Here is a 24510-nt window from a genome sequence, read left to right on the forward strand (position 1 = left end):
TAATGTAGTAAACTCAGTCCAGCTCCGTCTTAACTTCCTAATATTATTTTTCCTTTGCCTCAGTAAAAAGCTACTTATCTTCCTCCATTTTAGTCATCATTTATGCTGCCTTAAATTCTTTTTAAAACAAAAATAACATAAATGAATAATCAAACATTGTCACTCACTATCAGTACGTCCTACATAATTTGTAGATATATGTAGACGTAGAGCTGATTCACTTTGCTGTACAGCAGAGGCTAACACAACATCGTAAAGCAACTCTACTCCAATTAAAAAAAAAATGAACATGTGGGTCCCCTGCCCCAAAGTTATTAAAAATTTCAAGATGGTGACAGCAGAGCATTAAGCCAAGCATAGGACCCTTCAGAGTGTGGGGCCCCGTGTGACTATGCAGGTCACACGTCCCTGAAGCCAGCCCAGCCAACTACCGTCATTCTCAAAAAGCATGGGAAATAGACACCATTTATTCTACCATTTAGTAATGACATTATGTTCGCTTATCTCTTAAAGTTTGTTCAAGAACCACTTAAGACCCAATTTGCATTGTGTACGCTGTTGCATTGGAGAATGCAGAGGCAGAGGGGTGGGAAAATCAAAGATGTCTTTGGAGATCATATTTAACTAAAACTAATTATTCTATGAAATTATTCTCGGTTAGCTTCTCGGTTCACCGATCTCTGGTTCATATTTGCATTTCCCCACAGATCGATGCCGTCATACAATAGGATCTCCAGCGTTTGCTAGCTGGCTGGCTGGCTGGTGGTTAGATGCAGATAGGCTGCATTTAGGAAACAGAAGAGAAGGTTAGGAAAGCACTTTGGGTTTTGATTTGAGGATGTCTAGAGTAGTAGACTTGGTTTGGTAGGAAATGAAAAGCAGGATGGTTTTTGAGAAAGACTGTGACACGGTAAAGCTGATCTTGCCCCAATGTAGAGGATGATGAATTGAAGGGCAGAGATAATGGAGGCAAGAAGCTCAGCTAGAGAGCCCTTACCCAGGGCCCCTGAAGGTGATTAGGACCTGAATTAGACTGGGAGCCGTGAGAATGTGATCATCATAACAACAGTACCTACTTCTTTACAGCTATCATGCCTTTTCGCCCCACTGTTTCATTTGCTTCTTCAATAATCTTGCTAGGAACCTTTTATCACATTTTATAGAATTGCAAATTGATTCTCAGAAGGTGTGAATGATTTCCCCAGGTCAGCATAATTAAAGACCAGGTTAGCATTATCCCTCAAGGCAACACTTTTCCTTGTCCACCAGTGGAGTTCCACCTGACTACACAGTAGAATCTCGGGATAAACTTTTAAACAATAAGCTGTCTAGGCTCCACCCCAGATATTCTGATATAATTGGCCTTGAGTGAGGCCCAAGGGAGTTTTTGAAAGTTCTCCAGGGATTCTAATTTGCAGCCAGGTTGAGAATCTCTCAGCACCATCAGGACCACTTAGGGTAGGGGGTCTGGCTGAAAATGAGAGACAAGGGGAGATAAAGTGGATGAGACTTGATGACTAATTGCAGAAAGATACCAATGGGATGACAAGGTTTTTAGCCTAAGGACTAAACTTCTCAGTAACCTCATCTACACTGCCCAGGATGGATACACTACACCCAGAACAGCTGCATTCAGGGTTAGAATTAAAGAAAAATGGCTGCTTTGGATGTGATCTAAAACAGTCATCTACAGAGGGTAACAAGGAAGCATATGACATGTGTATATGGGGAGAGGGGTAGCAATGTGGATGATGCTTCCTCTGAATTGTCTCACAGGCTTCCAATCAGTGGCACTAAATTGTGTCCCTAGAGACATCCCACTAGAAAGTTTCCCTCTTGGATTCTCACAGTTCTGCCCAGATGAGTGGTCCAGGGAAAACAACCTGGATGGTGTCAACAGTAGCAGTGTCATCCCTTAGATTTAAGGCAGTCAGTTAAGGAGGATGGCTGGAGAGGAAGATGGATTTAGGAGTCAAAAACATTTGAGAGGCCGGTAACGTATCCAGGTGGAAAAGATCAGCAGGCAATTGGAGATGTGAGACAATCACTAAGGGTTGGTCTGGATTAGATTTTAAAGCAACCCAGGTAGAAATTGGTGTGAATGAGATCACCAAGGAACTCCATAAAGAAAGAGAAGAGGTCCAAGGACCAAACCGTGAAGAATGGCTGTCTTTAGGGGTTTGGGTGAGAAAGAGGAAGCACACAGGTGCTTTCTTTGTAGTGCTAGCCCACCTTTCCTGATTCATCTCCCACCAGTTTCTGACGTGCATCACAGAGGCAGATCACTGACACTGCCCTCTTTCCTGAACATGACTTTCACTTTTCCATCTCCTTGTTCTTTCTCCTGAAATGTTATTTCTCTTCTCCATATGCACATACATGCCCAGTTCTCTGCAAGACCCATCTCAAATGCCACACACCTCCATCGGAGGCTTTCACTGTTCTCCCACGGGGATGTGACCGCTCCTTTCTTTAGCCTTCATTGTACCTCTTTGCAAAGCTCTAATGCACTGTTATAGTATGGACTGCTGTAACAAATTATACCCAAATTTAGCAGCTTAAAAAACTATCTATTATTGCTCCTAGTTTCTGGGGGTCAGGAATCCAGGAGCGGCTAAGTTAGGTGGTTCTGGCCCAGGATCTCTCATGTGGTTGCAAGGTGTCAGCTGGGGCTGAGATGGGCCAAGATGGTGCCCTCAAAATATTATCTCTAACACAGATAAGGCAGGAGATCCTGAGTGCATCAAAAAGGGTGGTGTGTCCCCATAAGTAGATGGAGAAGAAACAGGAACCCCACCCTGGGTGGAAGACCTGACATATTATCAGCCAAACTTCTGGCTCTCTTCCCTGGGTCCCAACTACACCCAGCTGAAGACACAAAAGTTTTCGGCAGCTTCATAGATGGCTTTCTCTCCCACCTTCGTGGAGACTGGTCCTGCTCTATACTCTTCTACTCTCGAGGCCAGAGACGCTCAAAGCTGTCAGCCTTCTCCTCCTCACTCTTATTCTCCTGGCAAAGGTGAAAGAAGGGAAGGATGTAATAAAGCCTCTACTCAGAGAAGCCATTCCTCTGTCTTTGTTTTACACCCTTCCTAACTAGTCATGGGATGAAACTAGCTTCTACCAAGCCAAATCAAAGAACCCTGATGCAAACTTTGGAACTCAGACCCAACTCAAGCTCTTTGAGGTCATGGATCTCACGGATCACACCTCTACACCTACCTCACAGTGGATCCTCCATGAATGTTTAAAATTTTGAATTTTTTCTTTCTCTTTTTTTAAAAATTATAGTTAATTTACAATATTGTGTTAGTTTCAGGTGTATAGCAAAGTGATTCAGTTACACACATATATATATATATCTATAGTCTTTGTTTTTTCGATTCTTTTCCATTATAGTTTATTACAAGATATTGAATATACTTCCCTGTGCTATACAGTAAATCCTTTTTGCTTATACAGGTTTGAATTTTAATAAAGTAAAGAGAGGCTGAGCAGTGAAGTACTGAAGTTAGTAAGTGTAGCTGCCACTTCCAAATACTTACCAGTGCCGGTAAGGGGCGAGCCAGGACCACTTCGAAGGAATAGTGTCATTGAGAGAAGTCTCCAAGGCTGGGAGAGACCTAAATGTGTTTGTACACTGAGAAGGAAGAAGATACTGTAGAGTTAAAAAAGAAGTCTATTTATTTGACCCATATATTTACTTAAGGTTGACCTAAAAACTGAATTTGTTTAAAAATGTAAGTTCACAAGCATTCATGGGACACACACACGCACACATGCACACATATATATACATGTACGTGTATGTATGTATACATGCACACACAGTTAAATATGTAGTAAGAAAGAAGATAATTTCAATAAATTCCAGATAGCAAAAATTGTGTAGGTCCTAATCTCTTACAATGACAATTGAAAAAAGTAATAAAAGTTTAAACAAAAAACCCTTCATTATTTGACAATAAATACACTTCCTATTATGTTACCATAAAAATACAAACTGTTTAGAAGAAACAGAAATTAGAACCATACATATTAAAACTTAAGGTATTTAGCCAAAATTGTACCCAAAAACAAATTAAAAAGTTTAAAAAACCTTCACTGTTATTCAGGAAAGGTTGAAAAGAGAAAATATAACCATTTGAATTTGGAAGCTAGAGAAAGATCATATGATAACTAAAATGAAGCAAAGGAAGAAAATAAAAGAGGTAGAAATCCCAAAATAATAACATTAGGGACTGGTCAACAAATTCAAGAGCTTTATATTTGAGGAAAAATAAGCATAATAGGCCATGTTTTACAAATTAAATGAAGAAACAAATAGAAATATTTAGAAATGATACAGTAAGCAACAACTAACATGGAAGGAAATTTAAATAGATTAGCATAGACATGCATATGAAATTCTCATACCATGTTCAACTCTATGCTAAGAAATTTCAAAATCTGGCCATTTGCTGAAAAAATGTAAATTTCCAAAACTGAAACCAGAGATAATATAATGTACTAGAGCAATAACAATAATATAAACTGAAAAAACTATTAAAGAACTACTTCCCCCCAAAAGTTCCAGAACCAAATCATTTTACTAATAGATTCTGTCAAATTCTCAAGGAATGAAAATTCACATCCTCCATGATTTGTTCCAAAGCATGTAAAAAATGGAAATTACTCCACTTGTTTTGTAATCCTTCCCTTTGCTTTCTTTTACCCCATCTTTCACCATTTATTTATTTTACTGGTCTTTTACACTCAGTTAACCTCGTATTCTATCAAACACTGCCTCACAAAAATGGTTTAAAAAATGTTTTTGCTTCTGAGGAGCTTTTAATAGGCCGTGAAACATGTTTATAGATAAGAAGTAAACCGGAAGATGCTTTTCTCATCCTTTCCAGAATCCAAACTTTCAATAATAAATATCTACAATGTGGGCGACACCTACCCTGCTTTTTAAGCAAGGCAAATGGTTTGTGAATATTATGATGTCTTTTTGTATTTTAACTTTAATATGTAATTTGTTTGGCTTTGTTTAGTTTATTTAATGTCTTTCCTTTTTAAAATCTCTGCTGATACTCAAAAGGGAAGGCCAAAATCTTGACTTTCCAATTCTTCCACTTGCAATGACTTTATAACCATGAATGTTGTTCCTTACCAATTTTTTTCCTGAATACCAACTGCTTAATATTCTACATCAACCCTCAATAAACACGTCAGAGTTATGAGCAAGTGAAGAAAATTGCTTGACTCCAGGAAGAAGGTTGCCATCATGGTTGGCACACTTGCTGGAAAACTGAACAATGTGGAAACCTCAGAAATAATTTCTAATTTGCAGAACTGTGCTCACCAATTTCAAGGGCAAAACTAGTGAGAGGAAAATTTTGCTACCATAGTTCTCTGTGGTGCCTCTTCCATGGGGGCTGTAAGAGGAGTATTTTCACCAACCACCCATCCAGAAAGATTTGAATCCTTCCAAAAGGCAAGGGGCACAGATTTGCTGAAAGCATTCATAGTTAATTCAATGCAGCCAAAATCATTCATCTTTGAACTTTTCAGCACCTGGACCATGGATAGGTATTCCCTTCCCTCTGCCTCCTTTGAATTTTGTTCTTCCCATGGACCTAACTGCATTTATGTTAACACACACAAATGCACACACAACACACTTACACACGCTCTACATGTTTGCTGGAAGGTACAGCTCAATTTTTTTTTCCTCGGGGCCTAAAACAGTAACTAGCACATAGTTTACACTTAATAAATGTTACCTGAAACTAAAGCAAATCAAATTGAATTGAATCTAGCTAAAATAGAAGTATGAAGAAAAAGCTATGGGAGCAACAGAGGAAAGAAGTTTCTAGTCCCACCTGGGGGAATTAGAAAAGGTCAAAACAAAATGTGTCCTGAGGAGTTATACAAACCATGTGACAATGTAATTTAATTGTATGGAGCAAACATTTATTTAATTTTAATAGTAACTGTTTACACATCTTTACACAGCACTTTAATCTCTGAAACCCTTCCAGACACTCAATAATTGAATTTTCTAGATCACATTCTTCAAAAATCATGCACATTGATTTAATGTTCCCAACAGAGTAGTCAAATGAAAATAGAAACAAATTGAAGACAGCACAAAGTTCGGGACTCCCCTTCACATTATTCGGACCACCCACTACACAAGAGGTGGAACCTAGAGGAGACAGCTGGCCCTGATTCTGTCTCTGAGAAATGGGAACCACTCAAGCCAATGTTGACACCAACATCACCTTCTGTGCACAAGGGAGATCGTCTAAGAACTCCTCAGATCCTCTGGGCCATACGTGCAAAGTAACAGCATCAAAGCTCAACACTGGCTATTCTTCTCAGCACTTACTTCTAGAGTCATTTCTTTCTTTCCTAGTAAACTAAAGAACTCCCAAGAATTATATTAGGCTTTGAAGAACTCTCTGATCACATGCAGTCAAGTTTCTGCCCTGGAATATACCTGTGCTATGGTCTATGTATCTGTGAACAGATGTCTAATGGGACTTTCCGTGTTGAAATATATTGTGAGGACAGACCAATGCTGAGAAAAATCAGAGCAAAATCCCTGTCGTCCATCTGCAGCTTAAGTAAGAAAGACTAGAAATAGGAAAGAATAATTGGAGAAAGTTACTAAGTGGCAGAGGGAGAGCTTCCTCCCACTCCAGGCTGGAAGTGGGTGGCCATTGAGAGACCCCTCACAGAGGCTGGGGAGGGGGGTCTTCAAGAAGATGGTGGGAAGGCAAGGAAAGGGGAAAGAAGGGAAAGAACCAGCCCTTCCTGACTGTGTCTCTTGAGCAGAGGTGAGGCCAGAGGTGGGGAAGGAAGAAGCTTTGGATTGAATGGGAGAATGAAGTTTTGATTTAGACTAGAGCAGACATTTTAACTCTTGAAAAATGAGTCACAGCTACCCAAGTGAGATGATTCTTATCACTGAAAGCCACCCAAAAGCCATGAGACTTGTCCGTGGTGCTGTCATAGATCAGGAAACGGAGCTGACAAAGCCGTGAGGGGAAAAATAACTAATGCCATGTCCTATTTGCATCCACTAAGATCATCCCATTCAGTAAACTGGTTACATTGCCCTAAAACATCACCTCATTTGTCCTAACGTGGCCAAAATAAATATGCTGCTACATGGTCAATTCTGTTTGCTGTTGTAATGATCCAGTTGGCTTAACCACACGGTATTCCAGACAATTGTGCACACAGAACGTTGACTGAATGGCTGTGTATAGATGCAGCTTTTGACTTGTTTCCCTTTTTTCTCATAATATAGCTCTCAATAAAACTAAATAATGAAATTTAGATCAAACTGTCATTAACTTGACATTACGACTTATCTGGATAATCAAAACCTGGCAGACATTCAGCATAATTGTTGTTTTAAAACACTTTGGTTTTCTACTCAGAAACAGGCCAAGGGACTAACCTCCATGATTAATAAGGGCAAAGCTTAGCTGGAGAAACAAATTTCAGCCGAGCCTTCAAATGTCCTGGGTTTAAACTACCTTTTTACATGGACAAGAGGCTTAAGTGGTATATTCCAGCCCCCAGGTGATTGTGGAAATGGCCTTTTGATTTTGAATCACTGAGACATGAGACGCCCAGGTCTCATTCAACACCTGCGAAGAAACTGGAAGGGGTTTCTTTCACTATGAACTGCTTTCATTTTCACCTGTTGGAAGGGTCAGCAACCCTGACCAAAAAAAAAGAACTAAACTGATCAGGAGATGGCTAAATAAATTAACTAATAAAATCTGAAATGCTTTGTAATCATACCATAATGACAGAATGTATAGTAATAAAATGGCTCACAATTTGAATTTACAATCTCTACTTACTCCTTAAAGCCATAGCATTTTAGAGACGAGATTATCTATTCACAAGGCTTCTGCCCAACTCATGTAACAGGATTCTATTATGGGTAAACTGGAGATAAAATGAGAGTTTTAATATGATTATAGGTCAGTGGTTTCTGAATTATTAATGTATAAAAGACCCCAGAGGCATATGCTGAATATATAGTCCGTGAAAGACAAAATTAAATAAACAAAAAGCAATTTACAAGCTGGAAAACATTTTTTAGTTCTCATGGAGCATTATAACACATGTCCTGTAGCATCCAACTTAGCCTCTGAGTTGACACCACAGAAAAGAGGAGAGTGAATTAATTTAGCTTCATAGGCCCAGAACCTGAAAGAAAATGGTTTGTGGGAAAGCATTTCAAAATTGAAAACGTGAACCACAGGAGCAGACATGATTCCTGAGGGCATGGAAGCTTCTTGGAATGAGATTCATTCTAGTGATATATTACAAAATAATGAAGATGAGATATATTTATCTATGTGTTTATTTATGTTTGCTGTACCCTGCCCACTTCCAGAAGGGATTGGTAGTGAATGAGAAAATTCTGGGGAGTAGGGGACATATTTTCAGTCTGGATCGGGCAGTATTATGAACGTATCTGCAAGACTGTCATACTAGGTATGGTACCTATGAGAGATGTTACACGCAGCTTCCCCTTTTGCGGTTCAAGGATGACCTTGGCCATGGTAACTAACTTCCTTATTTTCTTGACTCTCGGTCCTGTAGTTGCGCATTTACGCCAATTGATTTCTCACCCCGAGATGCCCATCTGAAAACATCAGTCCAGAGGAGAGAGATGGCCCTCCTTATCAGTGTCACTGCACACACACCTCTCCCTGTCACAGCCTAGAAGCGTGAGAAACTCTGTCCGCACTTCTAGTTAATGGTTCAGAAACCAGAGACACAGTGCTGGTTGGGGGCAGGGGGATCAGGCTGCAAAACTTATCAGAAATGGTCCTTATAGACTCTCAGATTCTCTGGCACCAACTGGGTGTCCAACAATTCAATTCCATTCTGACACTACCCAGAGTTAGCTCAGATCCCACAGGTGTGAGGGTTCAGTCCCAGAAGACCCCCTTCACTTCAAAAGCAGGCGATGCCCAGGCTGCTCACGCTCCATCTGCTTGGCTACAAATTCTGGGTTCCCATGCCCCCGCTTTCAGTTTTGATCATTTGCTAGAATGACTCATAGAACTCAGGAAAATGCTACTGTTACAGTTTATTATAAAGGATACAAATGAACAGCCAGATGAAGAGGGACACAGGACGAGGTCTGGAAGAATGCTGAGCACAGGAGCCTCTGTCCCCATGGAGCTGGGGTGCGCCACCCTCCTGGCACACTGGTGTGTTCACCAACTTGGAAGATCCCAGAACTCCCTCATTTTGAGTTCTTTTGAAGGTCTCATTACACAGGCATGATTTATTAAATCACTGGCCATTGGTGATTGGACACAAACTCAAGCCCCTCTCCCCTTCTCAGAGGTCAAGGTGTGGGGATGAAAGTTCCAACCTTTTAACCAAGATTCTCTCTTTCTGGCCAGCCCCCGCATCCAGAAGCTATCTAGGGCCTCGCCCAAAGTCACCTCATTTGCAAAAACTCAGGCTGAATGGTTGAAACGAATCCATTACGAATAAAAAAAGATGCTCCTATCACTCCTAAACTCAGGAAATTCTAAGAGTTTTAGGAGCTCTGTGCCGGGAATCTGGGACAAAACCCACATATTTATTTCTTATCATACCACACAGGCTCTGTAGCATTAAGCTTAAAAAGGCTCTTTGAGATCCTCTAATCCAAACCAGCTCTCCTACAGTTAAGAAAGTGAGGCTCATTCCCGTCTTACCTCCATGAACCCTGTGATTTCAGTTTTGTTCATGAGCAATGCCTATAAGCAGGTTATGAATGTTAGGCGCTGCGGGGGTAGAGACCACTACCGGGAGCCAATTCCTACCACGGGCTGACATTGAACAGCACTGTCCCTGCTCTACCGCATTCAATCCTGTTAACTCGCCTACAAAGAAGGACCCATTCTGCAGACGAGGAACCTGAGGCTTCGACAAGTTAAGAAGGCCAAGGTCGCATGCTAGAAAGTTGTGGAAATGTCATTTGAACTCAGGTCTGTCTGACTCCAGGGTTCAGGTTCTTCACCACTCTGCCTCCCAGCCATCGTGAGAGAGCAGACTGCTGTGGAACAGATCACAGGCTCAGGACTAAAATAGCCAGCAATGATCCCAAATAATGTAAGAGTCCAATACAATATAATACAATATATATAATATATAATATAACACATGTCTTAAAAATGATGTCCCTGATAGTGAGACCCTCGCAGCGATAGCTTTGGTTCCTCTGAGTGGCACTTTCAGTTATCGGAGACATTACAGATGCAACTACAAAAAAATTTTATGTAATCAAAACAAAATTTTTAAAAAGTAAAGTTTCACTCACAATAAAACCTCATTAATTCAGATGCCACTAATTCATAATCAGTATTATTAATAGGAATCGAGCTGAATTTTACCTTTGTAGACACTTTCCTAATAAATCAAGAGATTAACCGTATTGTTGTATGAGATTTATATTCATTATTGGGTTCTAGAGCACTTTAATATTCTCAATTAAAATTCTGCATTGCTATTTTGACTATTATCATCATTATTATCATTCTTAAGCCACACTTGCAAAACTTCATAGAAAGGCAAAATATAGTTTCTAGGGTATCTAATATAGAGTGTAGATATTAGAAATATTTATGCAGCAAATATTTGCTTATTTTCCAAAATCTGCATAATCAATTTAGCAAGTTTCTGTTATTTAATGCATGTATACAGAAAAATCTATAATTTTCTGGTGTAGTCAACATAATACTTACAAAGAATGTGGTTCAGGTGGTTATTTCCTAGGTAATGCTATCATTCATAATAAAAGCTGCAACTTCTAAGACTCCAACAGTATTGGGGTTTAAGTTATTTAACAATAAATTTCTAGGTGCACCCCAAGTGTTCTTTCAGGCTATAAAATGTGTTGTTGCTTCATAAGAACAAAACAAATAGTCTTCTTTATGGAGTATTTGTTAGACTAAAGGATTCTTTTTTCCTTACTTCAGGTTCATGTGAGATGTGAATCTCTACGTCTACTTTTAGCCAATGAGCCACATGGACCTCAATGGTCCCACTGGAAGAGTCAGGCATCTAAAGACTTGAGATGAATATAAACACATTTGAAGTCCCCTATGTGGGCTTTCCTACCCACCTGCTCCCCCCACCTCCAATTCTGTGAGTCTTACACTGGCTTTTAACAGTGTTCAAAAATTGCCAACAGTTGTGATTGAAATGAAGTTGGACGCTATAGCAGACCCTGCTAAAATGGAGGGCAGGTTTTATAAAAATAGAAATAAAATTTAATAACAGTGGTTTAGCAATAAAAGAAGGGAATAAATAACAAATTTCTGTGGGAAGGCTGCTCCCAGGACACAGAGGAGGTGAGCACAGTGGGTGAACCCACCCTGACTGATGCCGCAGAAGCTCACCTGTGAGGGCTGACGCCGTCCTTCCTTTAGTTGTCTCAGGACCTCATTACAGAAAAATCTCATAAATTCAGATTCAGCAAATCTGGAATTTGAGATACTTCATGAAACCATAAAATGCTAAAGGTGAGGGATCTGAGTATGTTATCCAATCTCAATTCATAGACGGTACAAATGAGAAAACAGGACAAAAGATGTTAAGTGACTCGTCCAAGGTCATACAGGAGGTTCCTGGAGAGAACCTTCCTCTTCTTGCCACCAACCAAGATTATGTTCATGCTCACTGTTGAGGGTTAGATTGTGTCCCCCCAAAAGGTATGTTCAGGTCCTAATCCCTGGGATCTGTGAATGTGACCTTATCTGGAAATAAGGCTTTTGCAGATGCAATCAAGTTAAGATAAGGTCTCACTGGATTAGGGTGGGCCTTAGTCCAATGACTGGTATCATAAGAGGAGGGAAATTTAGGCACAGCACACAGAGAAGGGTAAGGGTGACAACAGAGGCAGATTGGAGTGATGCAGCCAAAGAACACACAGCAAGGATTATGAGAAACTATCAGAAGCCGAAAGAGGCAAGGAAGGATCTTCCCCTAGAGTCTTCAGGGGGGGCACAGCACTGCCGACACCTTGATCTTGGATTTCTAGCTTCCAGAACTGTGAGATAATAAATTTCTGTTGTTAGAGCTGCTCAGTTTGTGATAATTTCTTACAATAGCGCTGGGAAACTAATACAATCACATGTATGTAAAACAACATCAAAGCCCACTCTATACTAAAATGGTTTACAGTGACATAAATCCCCAGTGAAGATTCACAACCAACCTCAGCCACACATCACGAAAAGCATGTTCATTAAGCATTTATTATTTTCTTAAGTGTCATACTTTACCTCATTTAATCCTCACGATAACACTATGATATATAATTTGCCCTGTTTTAAAGATGAAGAAACAGAGGTTTGAAGAACTTTCAGGAATTTGAGCAGTGTCAATAAACTAGTAAATGCTGAAAGTTGGGAATCAAATCTGGACCTGGAAATGTGTACCTCGAAATCCATGCTCTTAGCCTTACCTTGGACCGGCTGCATATGGCAGGTCAGCCTGTGCACTGAATGCACCGGAGTTGCGCAACATGGCAGCCCTGCTCTGGACAATGGGAATGCAGCCACTGCAAACAAATCATCTAAGAGAAATTGCCAGACATGGCAGAGGCTAATATGCCACTAGAACATCGGATAGCGATCTGACTACGCTAGTTCCTACCAAGCATTCCTTCATAACCACTCGGCCACATTCGTTCATTCTTTCTTACAATAAACGTACTGCGTGCCTTCATATACCAGCCACTCCCTTGAGGGCCTTCGTGGCCACTCAAAGAATAGAACACTAGCTTTGCCCTGACAGAACTTATAGGGAAGTTGTGGTTGAAGTTAAAAAGACTTTAGTTCTTGCCTGAAAAGGAGTCGAAAACTTCCCTGTGGTTTCTGGACTCTAGCCCTGTAGTGAATTTAGGATTTTTTCCTCTAAGGAATAAAAGTGTAGCTCAAAAGACCAAGGGCAGTGACCACTAACTGGACCCTGTGAATTTCTTCTCATTCACCAAAAGGCTTGGTAATGAAAGCTCAGAAACAGGAGACTGAAACAGAAGAGCACATTTCCCAAGCATGTTCTTCACAGCTGGATTTTTCAGGCAAATGAGTGGTTTCAACAGGCACAAGAGGCATGGAAATCACTAAAGCAAAGACACAGGAGGCACGGAAATTCGCCAAGTATAGAGAGAGCTATGAGGTTAATACAGCCAGAGCACTCTGTGTGTGGGTGTGTACGCATGCGTGTTCACCCACATCCAGGTATATGTGCACAGATGTGCACACACACGGGGTCGTAGGGCAGTGTTGGCTGACAACTCTGGAGAGGTAAATGGGAGGAGCTGAGCTCAGGTGTTCACTAAAAAGGCACACAGAACATGTCGTTTGGGAAGGAGCAGCTTAGAAGGGTGGCTGGGAAGGAACCCTCAGACATAACCAGTCCTGCATTTTAAACAGCCCCAGCCCTGCGGGATACGAGTAAGCTTTTTCTATCTTAACTGCAGTTTAAATAAAGAGGCTAGTAGAGGCTAATATCTGATGCCATTAACATTAGAGCCTTATTTTTAAACCTGATCTTTCCTCTCTTCTGCAGGCATCACTAATAACCTGACCCAAATATAGAGAAGATTCACAACTTTCACTGCCAAAAATATATACATTTTTAAATTTTAAAAGTTCTTCTAACTGTTACAAAATTAAGATCGCTTTTCTTGTGAATTTTTAATAAAAAAGAATTTTCCCCCTATACATATCCATGTTACAAACTTCCACCGAGGCTAATTTTGTCCAGCCCAATGTTTACCTCTAGACTAGAGGCTGGCAGACAGTTTCTATAAAGGGCCAGATAATAATATTTTAAGCTATGCAGACCCTATGATCTCTGTCATACCAACTCTAAGGTTGTAGCATGAAAAAAGCTACAGAGATTATGTAAATAAGCAAGTGTAGTTGTATTTCAATAAAACTTTATTTACAAAATGAGTCAGAAGCATATTTGGTATATGGGCCATATTTTGCTAATTCCTGCTCTAGACCAACATAACTTTCTCCCTTTACAATCAAGAAATGTTTAAACCATTTTTGTAACTGGTCAATTTTTTTTTTCTTTTTTTTTTGGCTGCGTTGGGTCTTCATTGCTGCCCGTGGGCTTTCTCTATAGTTGCGGTGAGCGGGGGCTACTCTTCATTGTGGTGCGTGGGCTTCTCATTGCAGTGGCTTCTCTTGTTGCAGAGCACGGGCTTCAGCAGTTGTGGCTCGTGGGCTCTAGAGCTCAGGCTCAGTAGTTGTGGCGCACGGGCTTAGTTGCTCCGCAGCATGTGGGATCTCCCCGGACCAGGGCTCAAACCTGTGTGCCCTGCACTGGCAGGCGGATTCTTTCTTTTTCTTTTTAAATAAATTTATTTATTTATTTTTTGGCTGCGTTGGGTCTTCGTTGCTGCACACGGGCTTTCTCTAGTTGTGGTGAGCGGGGGCTTCTCTTGTTGCGGAGCACGGGCTCTAGGTACGTGGGCTTCAGCAGTTGTGGCTCACAGGCTCTAGAGCGCAGGCTCAGTAGTTGTGGTGCATGGGCTTAGTTGCTCCACGGCATGTGGGATCTTCCCGGACCAGGGCTCGAACCCGCATCCCTGCCTTGGCAGGTGGATTCTCAACCACTGCGCCGGCAAGTCTGAGGCTTTACTTTGATATGCTTCATTAATTATCTTTTTATCTTTCCTTTCCTAGTCTCTTTCCCAAATCTTACAATAGCAATGTGTGAAAACCACCTGATTTGGCTCTTGCCCATAAAAATGCCTTCCTGACTTGGTACCTTGTGAGCAAAACAGTCAGAAACAGCCCAGCGAGCCCCATTGACTCTGGCCAATTAGTGTTTCATCAGAGAAGTATTTCTTTTCTTTTGTTTTCTTTTTTTTAAAATAATTTATTTTATTTTTGGCTGTGTTGAGTCTTCGTTTCTGTGCGAGGGCTTTCTCTAGTTGCGGCAAGTGGGGGCCACTCTTCATCCCAGTGTGCGGGCCTCTCACTATCGCGGCCTCTCTTGTTGTGGAGCACAGGCTCCAGACGCGCAGGCTCAGTAGTTGTGGCTCACGGGCCTAGTTGCTCCGCAGCATGTGGGATCTTCCCAGACCAGGGCTCAAACCCGTGTCCCCTGCACTGGCAGGCAGATTCTCAACCACTGCGCCACCAGGGAAGTCCAGAGAAGTATTTCTACATAAGGCAAGGGTTCTCTATGCCTTCCAGACTGCTGTGGGGAAGTAATAAAACAGTAAGTTAAGGCTGGGTGAAGAACTCGACTTTTGTCTTTGATCCTGCTTCTCTGACAATAGCCAACAGGCTTCTTTTTGTGGTGGATTGAACTTACCTTGTTTTCTTTTTTCCCCAAACAGCTGCAGTTGCAAGTTATTGCTTGCCAGAACTTATTTTTCTCATACCTATTCAAACACCTATGAGAGACAAAAAGCTGATGAAAAGGAAAGAACACTTTGCTGTCCTCAAATTATAGGTGACTAAAGAATTGAGTTCAGGGGCTTCCCTGGTGGCGCAGTGGTTGAGAGTCCGCCTGCCGATGCAGGGGACACGGGTTCGTGCCCCGGTCTGGGAAGATCCCACATGCCGCGGAGCAGCTGGGCCCGTGAGCCATGGCCACTGAGTCTGCGCGTCCGGAGCCTGTGCTCTGCAACGGGAGAGGCCACAACAGTGAGAGGCCCGCGTACCGCAAAAAAAAAAAAAAAAAAAAAAGAATTGAGTTCATACTGACCCCAGGACAGGATAAGGGATATTTTTTCCTTCACTTATGTCAGAACTAGAGAGTGAAATAGAATGCTGGTTGTGGATATAAATATATGTGCTCCATGTTCTTAAAAAAATTGTGTGCATTATTTGTAACTTCCAAGTCTATTAGAGTGTGGCTCATCAGTCACTGTACTGTAATCAGTCTTCAAAAGAAATGCATGTTTTACTTGGTAATCAAAAGTCCCAAGGTGAGTCAGTGAGTTCATGAGTATCTCAGCTGGTGGATTTGCACAACTGATCCTGGCCACTCAGCTGCCCAAAAGTCCAGACACCACCATCCCAGTGCCCAGTTTGAGTCTTTTCCATCTGGGTGCTTACCTTTGTATCCTTCTTGCCTTCTCAGTTCATACTTTAAATTGAGATTTTATAAGCCAAGCCAAATTGGTGCATTTCAAGGGTTTATTCTAATCTCTTCCATTGTTCTATAATTATGAGTTGGGTCCAAGCAATTGAGAATTGTGTGCCCATCCTGAAGTTATTCCAAATTGCTTACTTTGAGAATGAGTATTAGAAAGTCTGGCACACAGTAGGTACTCAATAAATGTTTATGGAATCCTGGTATATATACATGGCATTTTTTTTTTTAACTGAGACAAAATCTTCTTTCAACAGGCAGTAGAAGCAAGATGTTCCTGGCACGTGACACACTGACTCAGGTCTCTGTGATAAGAGGGAGCACTATACAGAATTCCTGGAAGAGACACATTCTCTCAGCTTCCTTATTATCATGTCATCTCCCACTCTTGATTTTCTCAAAAATCCACAGATATAAGAATAAATATTCTGGAGCCTTAGGGTTGTTTCATCCATGAGGACATAGAATTCAGTAATCTACCCAAGTCTTGTCACTACCTGAGCTACAAGGGCCTTTATAATACACACCTTTTTATGGACTCGAGTATTAGTATGATAGATTGACCTTAGGGGTTTTCTTTTAATAAAATGAAAGAAAAAGAAGAGGGAGAAAAAAGAGGGGGATGGGGAGAAAAGAGAGAGGGGGTCTCCCAACCCCCAAACTCAGCATATTCATATAAGCATATAAGACCAAAAGGATGCAATGTCAAAATTAAACTTGAAAAATTCCATCCTAGGAGAGGTTTTTTTTTTTTTTTCATAAAATGAAACCTTCCTATCTCCTTATTCTGGTGAAAAAAAAAAATGAGAAAGATTGATGAAAGCACCTTTCTTTCAAAAGTCCTCTCTGTCAGTTCAGAGCAAGGAAAATTAAAATACCAGACAAATTCATCCATCATGATAGGCCTCTTGTTCCCTTTTCATCTTTCTTCTACTTTCTAGATTACTAATTTCTCAGTCACCTTGTTTTTGTTCCCTGTCTGATGGTAAGCATATGTATAATACTTAATAGTTGTTATATCTATAGATGCTGGTACTTTAGTACTTAATATTTGCCATATACCTAGGAGCTCAAAGAATTTCATTAATATTAATTAGGTATGTCAATCTATTTCAGAAATTAGAATATGTACGGAAATCAAGCTTTAGAAAATCAAAAGGATAACTGTTGTCTCTAGTAAAAACTTGAGAATTTCATCCAGACGCTGGGGTCCCCGTCACATTTCATCATTGGCTGCATGACCAAAGGCAAGAGTATCAGTCAGTATAAGTTAGGTTATGCTGTGGTAACAAACAAGCCCAAAACCTCAATGGTTTATAACAACTCAAGTTTATTTCCCACTCACACCACATATCCATCATAGGGTGGTCATGGCTTTGTGATAGAGGGAAAAGAGCACACAGAAAATAACATGCTGGCTTCTAAAGCTTTCTCCCAGAAGTGGCCCACGTCATTTCCATTCACAGTCCGCTGGCCAGAGCAAGTCCAGTGACTCTATCAGTGGGACAGGGACATATAATCCTCTCACAAGGAGAGGCAGCAAGTACTGTGAACATTATACAGTCTACCACAGTGAGAGGCCTCAGCTTTCTTACCTGTGAAAAAGTTGAACCTAAGTTACCTCACAGATAAAGTTTATGATGTAGTAGTTCTGAATACCATTTGACAATAAAGCAGGGCAGTATTATAATTATTGTTCATACCTGCCCACCTCAAGCACCCTCATAAAAGCAATCCTCATAAAAGCAAGCATCCTCATAAAAGCAATGGGCAAAGTTAGGAAAGACGTCTTGTTGAGTTGTGCTTGGTCCAGTTTTTCTGGAAGACGCTTCCCAGCAACAACCAATACAGTAGGCCCCACTTATCCACAGTTTTACTTTTCCTGGTTTCAGTTACCTGCAGTCAACCACGGTCCGAAAACGTTACATGGAAAATTCCAGAAATAAAAAATTTGTAACTTTTAAATTGCATGCCATTCTGAGTAGCTGATGAGAGTTCTGGTTGTCCCACTCCATCCTACCCAGGACGGGAATCATCTCTTTGTCCAGTGTATTCTACCCGTTAGTCATTAGTAGCCTCCCTGAGTAGCAGATCGACTGTCTCAGTATTGCAGGGCTTGTGTTCAAGTAACCCTCATTTTACTTAATAATGTCCCCAAAGAGCAAGAGTAGTGATGCTGGCAATTCGGATATGCTAAAGAGAAGCCAAAAAGTGCTTCCTTTAAGTGAAAAGATAAAAGTTCTCCACTTCATAAGGAAAGAAAAAAAATTATATGCTGAGGTGGCTAACATCTACAGTAAGAAGGAATCCTCTATCTGTAAAATTGTGAAGAAGGAAAAAGAAACGTGCGCTAGTTTTGCTGTCACATCTAAGACTGCAAAAGTTATGGCCACAGTGCATGGTAAGTGCTTAGTTAAGGTGGAAAAGGCATTAAATCTGTACAATAAAATATTTTGAGGGAGAGACTACATTCACATTCAAATTATTGTAATAATTTTTATTGCAATGTATTTTTATAATTGCTTTATTTTATTTGTTATTGTTGTTAATCTCTTATTGTGCCTAATTTACAAATTAAACTTTATAATAGGTATGTATGTATAGGAAAAACCATAGTATATATAGAGTTTCATACTATCCACAGTTTCAGGCATCCTCTGGGGGTCTTGGGAAGTATCTCCTGAGAATAAGGGGGACTACTGTATTCTTTCCAACCCAAAATTCTATGATACTCTAACACAGAAGGGGTCAACAAAGTAGGGGAATTCTATGAAAACACTCTAGCCAGGATTTTCTTTAAAATGTATCTGCTTCTTAATTATACTTAAATTTTCAAAATACTAATCTAAGTCTTCTAAGCTTCTCACTAGAAATCTTTGCCCCTGAAGTTACTTTACCTAGAAGGAAGTCTTAGAACCCCAGGCTTGGCGTATGCAAGGAAAACCCAAGGGTTTCTGGTTCCCATTCAATTTGTACTAAGAGGATCATTATTATTTACCTGGTTATGCTGAAATGGGAGGCTGAGCCCTATAGTCACATTCTTTTTTAAAAAATTCAAAAACAGCTGTTGGGAGAAGAAAAGGGACTAAAAGTAACTCAGTGATTTATATATTAAAGGTTCAGAATGCATTATCTGAAATCCTTGGAGCCTAAATGTTTCAGAATTCAAAATTTTTAGGTTTCAGGAAGCTAATACAGTGCATATAGCACCTTCATCAAGCTATATGAAGCTAAACCCATAATATTAAATATTCCATCATCAGAAATGTATCAAGTATAAATGCACATAAGTATAAAATATAAAGACAATAAATAACTTTATGTGGGTTCAGATCTGATTTTTTCCAAATGAGTTTGCTGCAAGCTTATAATAAAATTCTGGGTTTTCAGAGCTTTGAGAATTTGGGAATTGTAGATAAGAGTCTGTAGAATGTATTTTATTTAATATTTAATATAGTCCTGTTTAGTGATGTGTAGCATGTATTAGGTGAAAAAAGCAAGGTGGAAAAAAGCATGAATGGTATGCTACCTTTATTTTGGGGGCGGGGGGAATGGATACTTGCTTATATTTTAAAAACTTGTTTATGAGAAAAAAAAAAAAGAAGAAGAAAATGTAAACCAAAAAATAAAGCAATGGAAGCAAGGGGAACAAGGTGGGGAAGACAGGGATAAAAGCTAGGCCTCTCTGAATATACTTTGACTACAAAGAAAATTTAAAGTTAAAAATGTATAATCCTTAAAAGTCTAAAGCAAAATGAAGCAAATGAATGGGCTAGTGCAGAATTGAGCTGGCAGCATAACCACACTGAGAGGGATTATTTCAATTACTCCAAAACACAGAATTTAAATGAACATCCTTTAGTGAAATATAACCTAAGGACAAAAAGAACTATTGAAAAATTAATCTGCTTTCAGTTATCACATTGTTGGTGGTAGTGTTGGCGATTGTTATTGTCTACATATTTTGAGATAAAGCAACTGAATAAATAACATGCTGGTTTCAGTTGGGAACCAGGATTCCAGCAACAGAAAAAGTGATGCAGGTGTATTATTGAAAAAGTTAGCAAAACAAACAAACCTGAGTACGTAAATTTGAGTTGGAACTATCAGTATGGACTCAACAACCGAACTGAAAAGAGAGCATACCTAAGTAATGAGAGGGAAAACCAATACTTAAAAGAGAATTAATAAAGATGTCGATCAATTATTTATACACATATTCCCTTGCCCTATCCATTGATAAGACCTAGAAACAATGACCAGCTCAGAAGCAATGAGTACCAAAAAGCAACGAGATTATCGTCTCTAAATATAGCCTCCTATTAAAAGGAACAGGGCTTCTGGGAGATATGGTTGATTCCATGTCTGGGACAGGAAATGAACAATATAAGCCTGAAACACTTCTCATCCCAAAAGACAGGTAAACCACTGGTGGTCAGAATGAGTGAGGGGCCAACTCTAAGGAGTTCCCAGTGGCCCAGAATGCGACAACTTCAGCATCAATAAGAATACAATGGATTGAAACCAATTAAATACATCTAAATCTATGAAACAAACTCACTGGTCACTTTCAGGGGATGCTGATACCAACATATTATTTTTGAAAACAGGTCAATAAAGGGAACGAATCAAGCATTTAATCTACCTTTCCTATACAATCTATCTCTGGGTTACCAAATAGTTGATGAGGAGACATTTCTCTTTACAAAAAATTATCACACTAATAAATAAAGAAGGAATGGTAGAATTAGAATACCCCTCTTTTTTTTCTTTTCTTTTTCACTTTGGAACACTGACGTTTTATTTTTTAAATGTTTATTGGGGTATAGGTGATTTACAATGTTGTGTTAGTTTCTGCTGTAGAGCAAAGTGAATCAGTTACATCTACATGTATCTACTCTTTTTTAGATTCTTTTCCCATATAGGTCATTACAGAGTACTGAGTAGAGTTCCCTGTGCTATACAGTAGGTCCTTATTAGGTATCTATTTTATATACAGTAGTGTGTATATGTCAATCCTAGTCTCCCAATTTATCCCTCCCCACTTTTCCCCCCTGGTAATCATAGGATTGTTTTGTACATCTGTGACTCTACTTCTGTTTTGTAATTAAGTTTATTTGTACCATTTTTTTTAGATTCCACATATAAGCGATACTACGTGATATTTGTCTTTGTCTGACTTACTTCACTCAGTATGACCATCTCTAGGTTCCTCTGTGTTGCTGCAAGTGGCATTATTTCATTATTATTATTATTTTTTTTTTTTGCGGTACGCGGGCCTCTCACTGTTGTGGCCTCTCCTGTTGCGGAGCAACAGGCTCCGGACGCACAGGCCCAGCGGCCATGGCCCACGGGCGCAGCCGCTCCACGGCACGTGGGATCCTGCCGGACCGGGACACGAACCCGTGTCCCCTGCATCGGCAGGCGGACTCTCAACCACTGCGCCACCAGGGAAGCCCTATTTCATTCTTTTTAATGGCTGAATAATATTCCATTGTATATTTGTCCCACATCTTCTTTATCCATTCCTCTGTCGTTGAACATTTAGGTTGCTTCCATGTCCTGTCTATTGTAAATAGTACTGCAATGAATTTTGGGGTGCATGTATCTTTTCAAATTATGGTTTTCTCTGGGTACATGTCCAGGAATGGGATTACTAGATCATATGGTAGCTCTATTTTTAGTTATTTAAGGAACCTCCGTACTGTTCTCCATGGTGGCTGTACCAATTTACATTCTCACCAACAGTGTAGAAGGGTTCCCTTTTCTCCATACCTTCTCCAGCATGTATTGTTTGTAGATTTTTTGATGATGGATGTTCTGATCAGTGTGAGGTGATATCTCATTGTAGTTTTGATTTACATTTCTCTAATACTTAGAGATGTTGAGCATCTTTTCATGTGCCTCTTTGCCATCTGTATGCCTTCTTTGGAGAACTGTCTATTTACATCTTCTGCCAGTTTTTTGATTGGGTTGTTTGTTTGTTTTTGTTATTGAGCTGCATGAGCTGTTTGTATATTTCAGAGATTAGGATATCCCTCTTTTGTAATTCCTAATTAAATAATTAATTTAGCGATTGCTCTTGAATGGTTTCTGGCATAACAAAAAGAGAGATAATTGGATATTATGTTCTTTGTGATGGAAGTCATAAAAAAATTAAACTTGAATCCAATCAAGCCTCCCGATTTCATTACCAGTTTATAGCAAATATAGGGGACAGAGAAAGATATAAAGTGACATCATGGGGATGCAATAGACAAATCTTATATAATAAGCATGTCTTTTTATTCTAATGTTTTGACAACTGAGGCGTTACAAACCATGGGAGACTGCCCTCCCACGGCTAACCAATTACTAGTAATAGCAAAGAATTCACCTTCGAGCACATCTTTCATATACAAACTAACCAATCCACACAACTGGTACCTTCCTTTCCATGGAAACCACAATAAAAGCTCTTGCCCACACTTCCCTCCCACTACTGTCCCCTGATGACTCCAATGCTTCCTCATGTGGGCTTGCATGGCCTGGCATGGCCCAGTGTGCCCCTTCCTCTTGGGAACTGTGAGTAACAAATTCTCTTTTCAGTGGCAATTGTCTCCTGATCTGTTGGCCTCACCATACCTGAACAATAATAAACTTACATTTTATTTATTTTTAATTTTTACTTTTTTTTTTGGTCACAATGCACGGCTTGCAGGATCTTAGTTCCCCGACCAGGGATTGAACCCAGGCCCACGGCAGTGAAAGTGCTGATCCTAACCACTGGACCGCCAGGGAATTCCCATAAAACCTACATTTTAAAACATCTTGACTGTGTGAAAACTCTACAAGACAAATGACAAACAAATTGCAAGGGAATTTACCTCAATTAAAAAAATAGAAATAGCAAGGGGATAAAATAAGAGGGAGAGAGAATCTTTGCTTAAAAGAGTCTTAAGAAACAAATCAACTAATTGCAAAGTATGAACCATATTTTACTCTGAATGTGAACCAACTCTTAAAAACACTGTGAGACTAATGGAGAAATTTGAACACTGACTAGGTAGCTGATATTTGCTATTATGAAATTAATGATCATATTTTTAGGTGTCATTATAGAATTGCTATAGTTTTAAAAGGAGGCTTTAACTTTTATGGATTCATACTGAAATATTTATGGATTAAAAGACAGGATGCCTGTGATTTACTTTACAACAATATAGAATGGGGGGTGTTGGGTAAAAGTAGAAAAAAAACCAAGATTGACTTAAAGTAATAGGTGTTGAATTAGGGTTATAAATACACGGCAGGTTATCATGTACAGTATTCTGTTTAATTGTGAAATCTTTGAAAGTTTTCACAATAAAAAATCAAAACCCTTCGAAGAAAGTTCTTTGAAGAACATGTCAAATGCCCCAATTTTTAAAAAAATGATAAGTGGATTAAGAATGATTAAATAACTTGCCCTATTGCTAATACATGATGGAGCCAGAATCCAAACCCATGGATTCGCATTTTTGGGTGGTCGTATGTCCGACCACCCAAATTCCTTGCGCTCCAAAGTCAAAAGACAAGCTACCGCTAGAGGCTGTTCCTCTGGCTCATCCATAAAGAAAAGGGTTGGGTTCCTGCTTAGTCCCCAAGGCAGCAGCCAGCAGCAGGGGGACTGTACCTGTGGCAACAGTAGCCTCAGCACTGGGGCCTCCTGCTGGGATGCTATTTCTTGCTTTCTCTGGGTTGTACCCCACCCCTCACTCCCAACTCTCCTCTGGCTTTATTTTTTATTCCCCTTTCAACAGCCCACAGTGCCCTGCAGAGAGCACACCAGAATGTGCACATACACTGTCACCTTGGGCATGTACAGATTTACTCTCAGGATATTTTCGAAGCTTTCTCTTTTCCAGTAATTTTTCATGAAATACAGCCTTTCACTTTCAGCTTATGAACCACACGAAACAACCTCACCATTTTTGCCTGCATTTTGGACTCCAGTTGCCAGGTCTTGGCTTGACCCCTTTCCTTATACATCAGACTCCCCTTCTAAATTACTTTTGACTGCTTGCAAAAGTCAAATCTAATATTAATAATTGTCAAAACAAAAAGTCGCCACGTCTCCCACTTATTCAGGGCTAGAAATTGCACTAAGGGCTTTAGGAATAGTATCCTTTTAATCCTCAGTATAGTCCTTCAAAGGATAAAGATTTGCCAGCACTGAGGATGTTCAAAGAGAGAGCTCAGGGAAAGGGATTAGGGTAGTCCCAAGGTTTGAATTAACCTTGACCTCGACAAAGGATTTAGTAGTCTGGACACTAATATAAGTCTTTAGATACCATTATGTCCTGTCATCTGTGACTCTTGAGATCATCCTCAAAGAAAAAG

The 24510-nt window shown here is 40.0% G+C and overlaps 1 long non-coding RNA gene across 6 annotated transcripts in view; it reads right to left on the reverse strand.

The window, feature by feature from the left end:
• Positions 1-350: 350 nt before the first annotated feature.
• LOC111180208 (uncharacterized) overlaps positions 351-24510 on the reverse strand; it is a 62418-nt gene continuing 38258 nt past the window's right edge. For all 6 annotated transcript variants that reach the window (XR_016387661.1, XR_016387658.1, XR_002646132.3 and 3 more), the window contains 3 exons: positions 17282-17382; positions 15364-15445; positions 351-15246 (listed from right to left, as the gene is read on the reverse strand). This is a non-coding gene — a long non-coding RNA (uncharacterized LOC111180208). The remainder of the gene's footprint in view (positions 15247-15363; positions 15446-17281; positions 17383-24510) is intronic.

Source organism: Delphinapterus leucas, chromosome 14 (assembly GCF_059928025.1).
Source record: "Delphinapterus leucas isolate spDelLeu-1000000601 "Yukka" chromosome 14, BTC_Dleu_Yukka2, whole genome shotgun sequence".
NCBI classification, from domain to species: domain Eukaryota; kingdom Metazoa; phylum Chordata; class Mammalia; order Artiodactyla; family Monodontidae; genus Delphinapterus; species Delphinapterus leucas.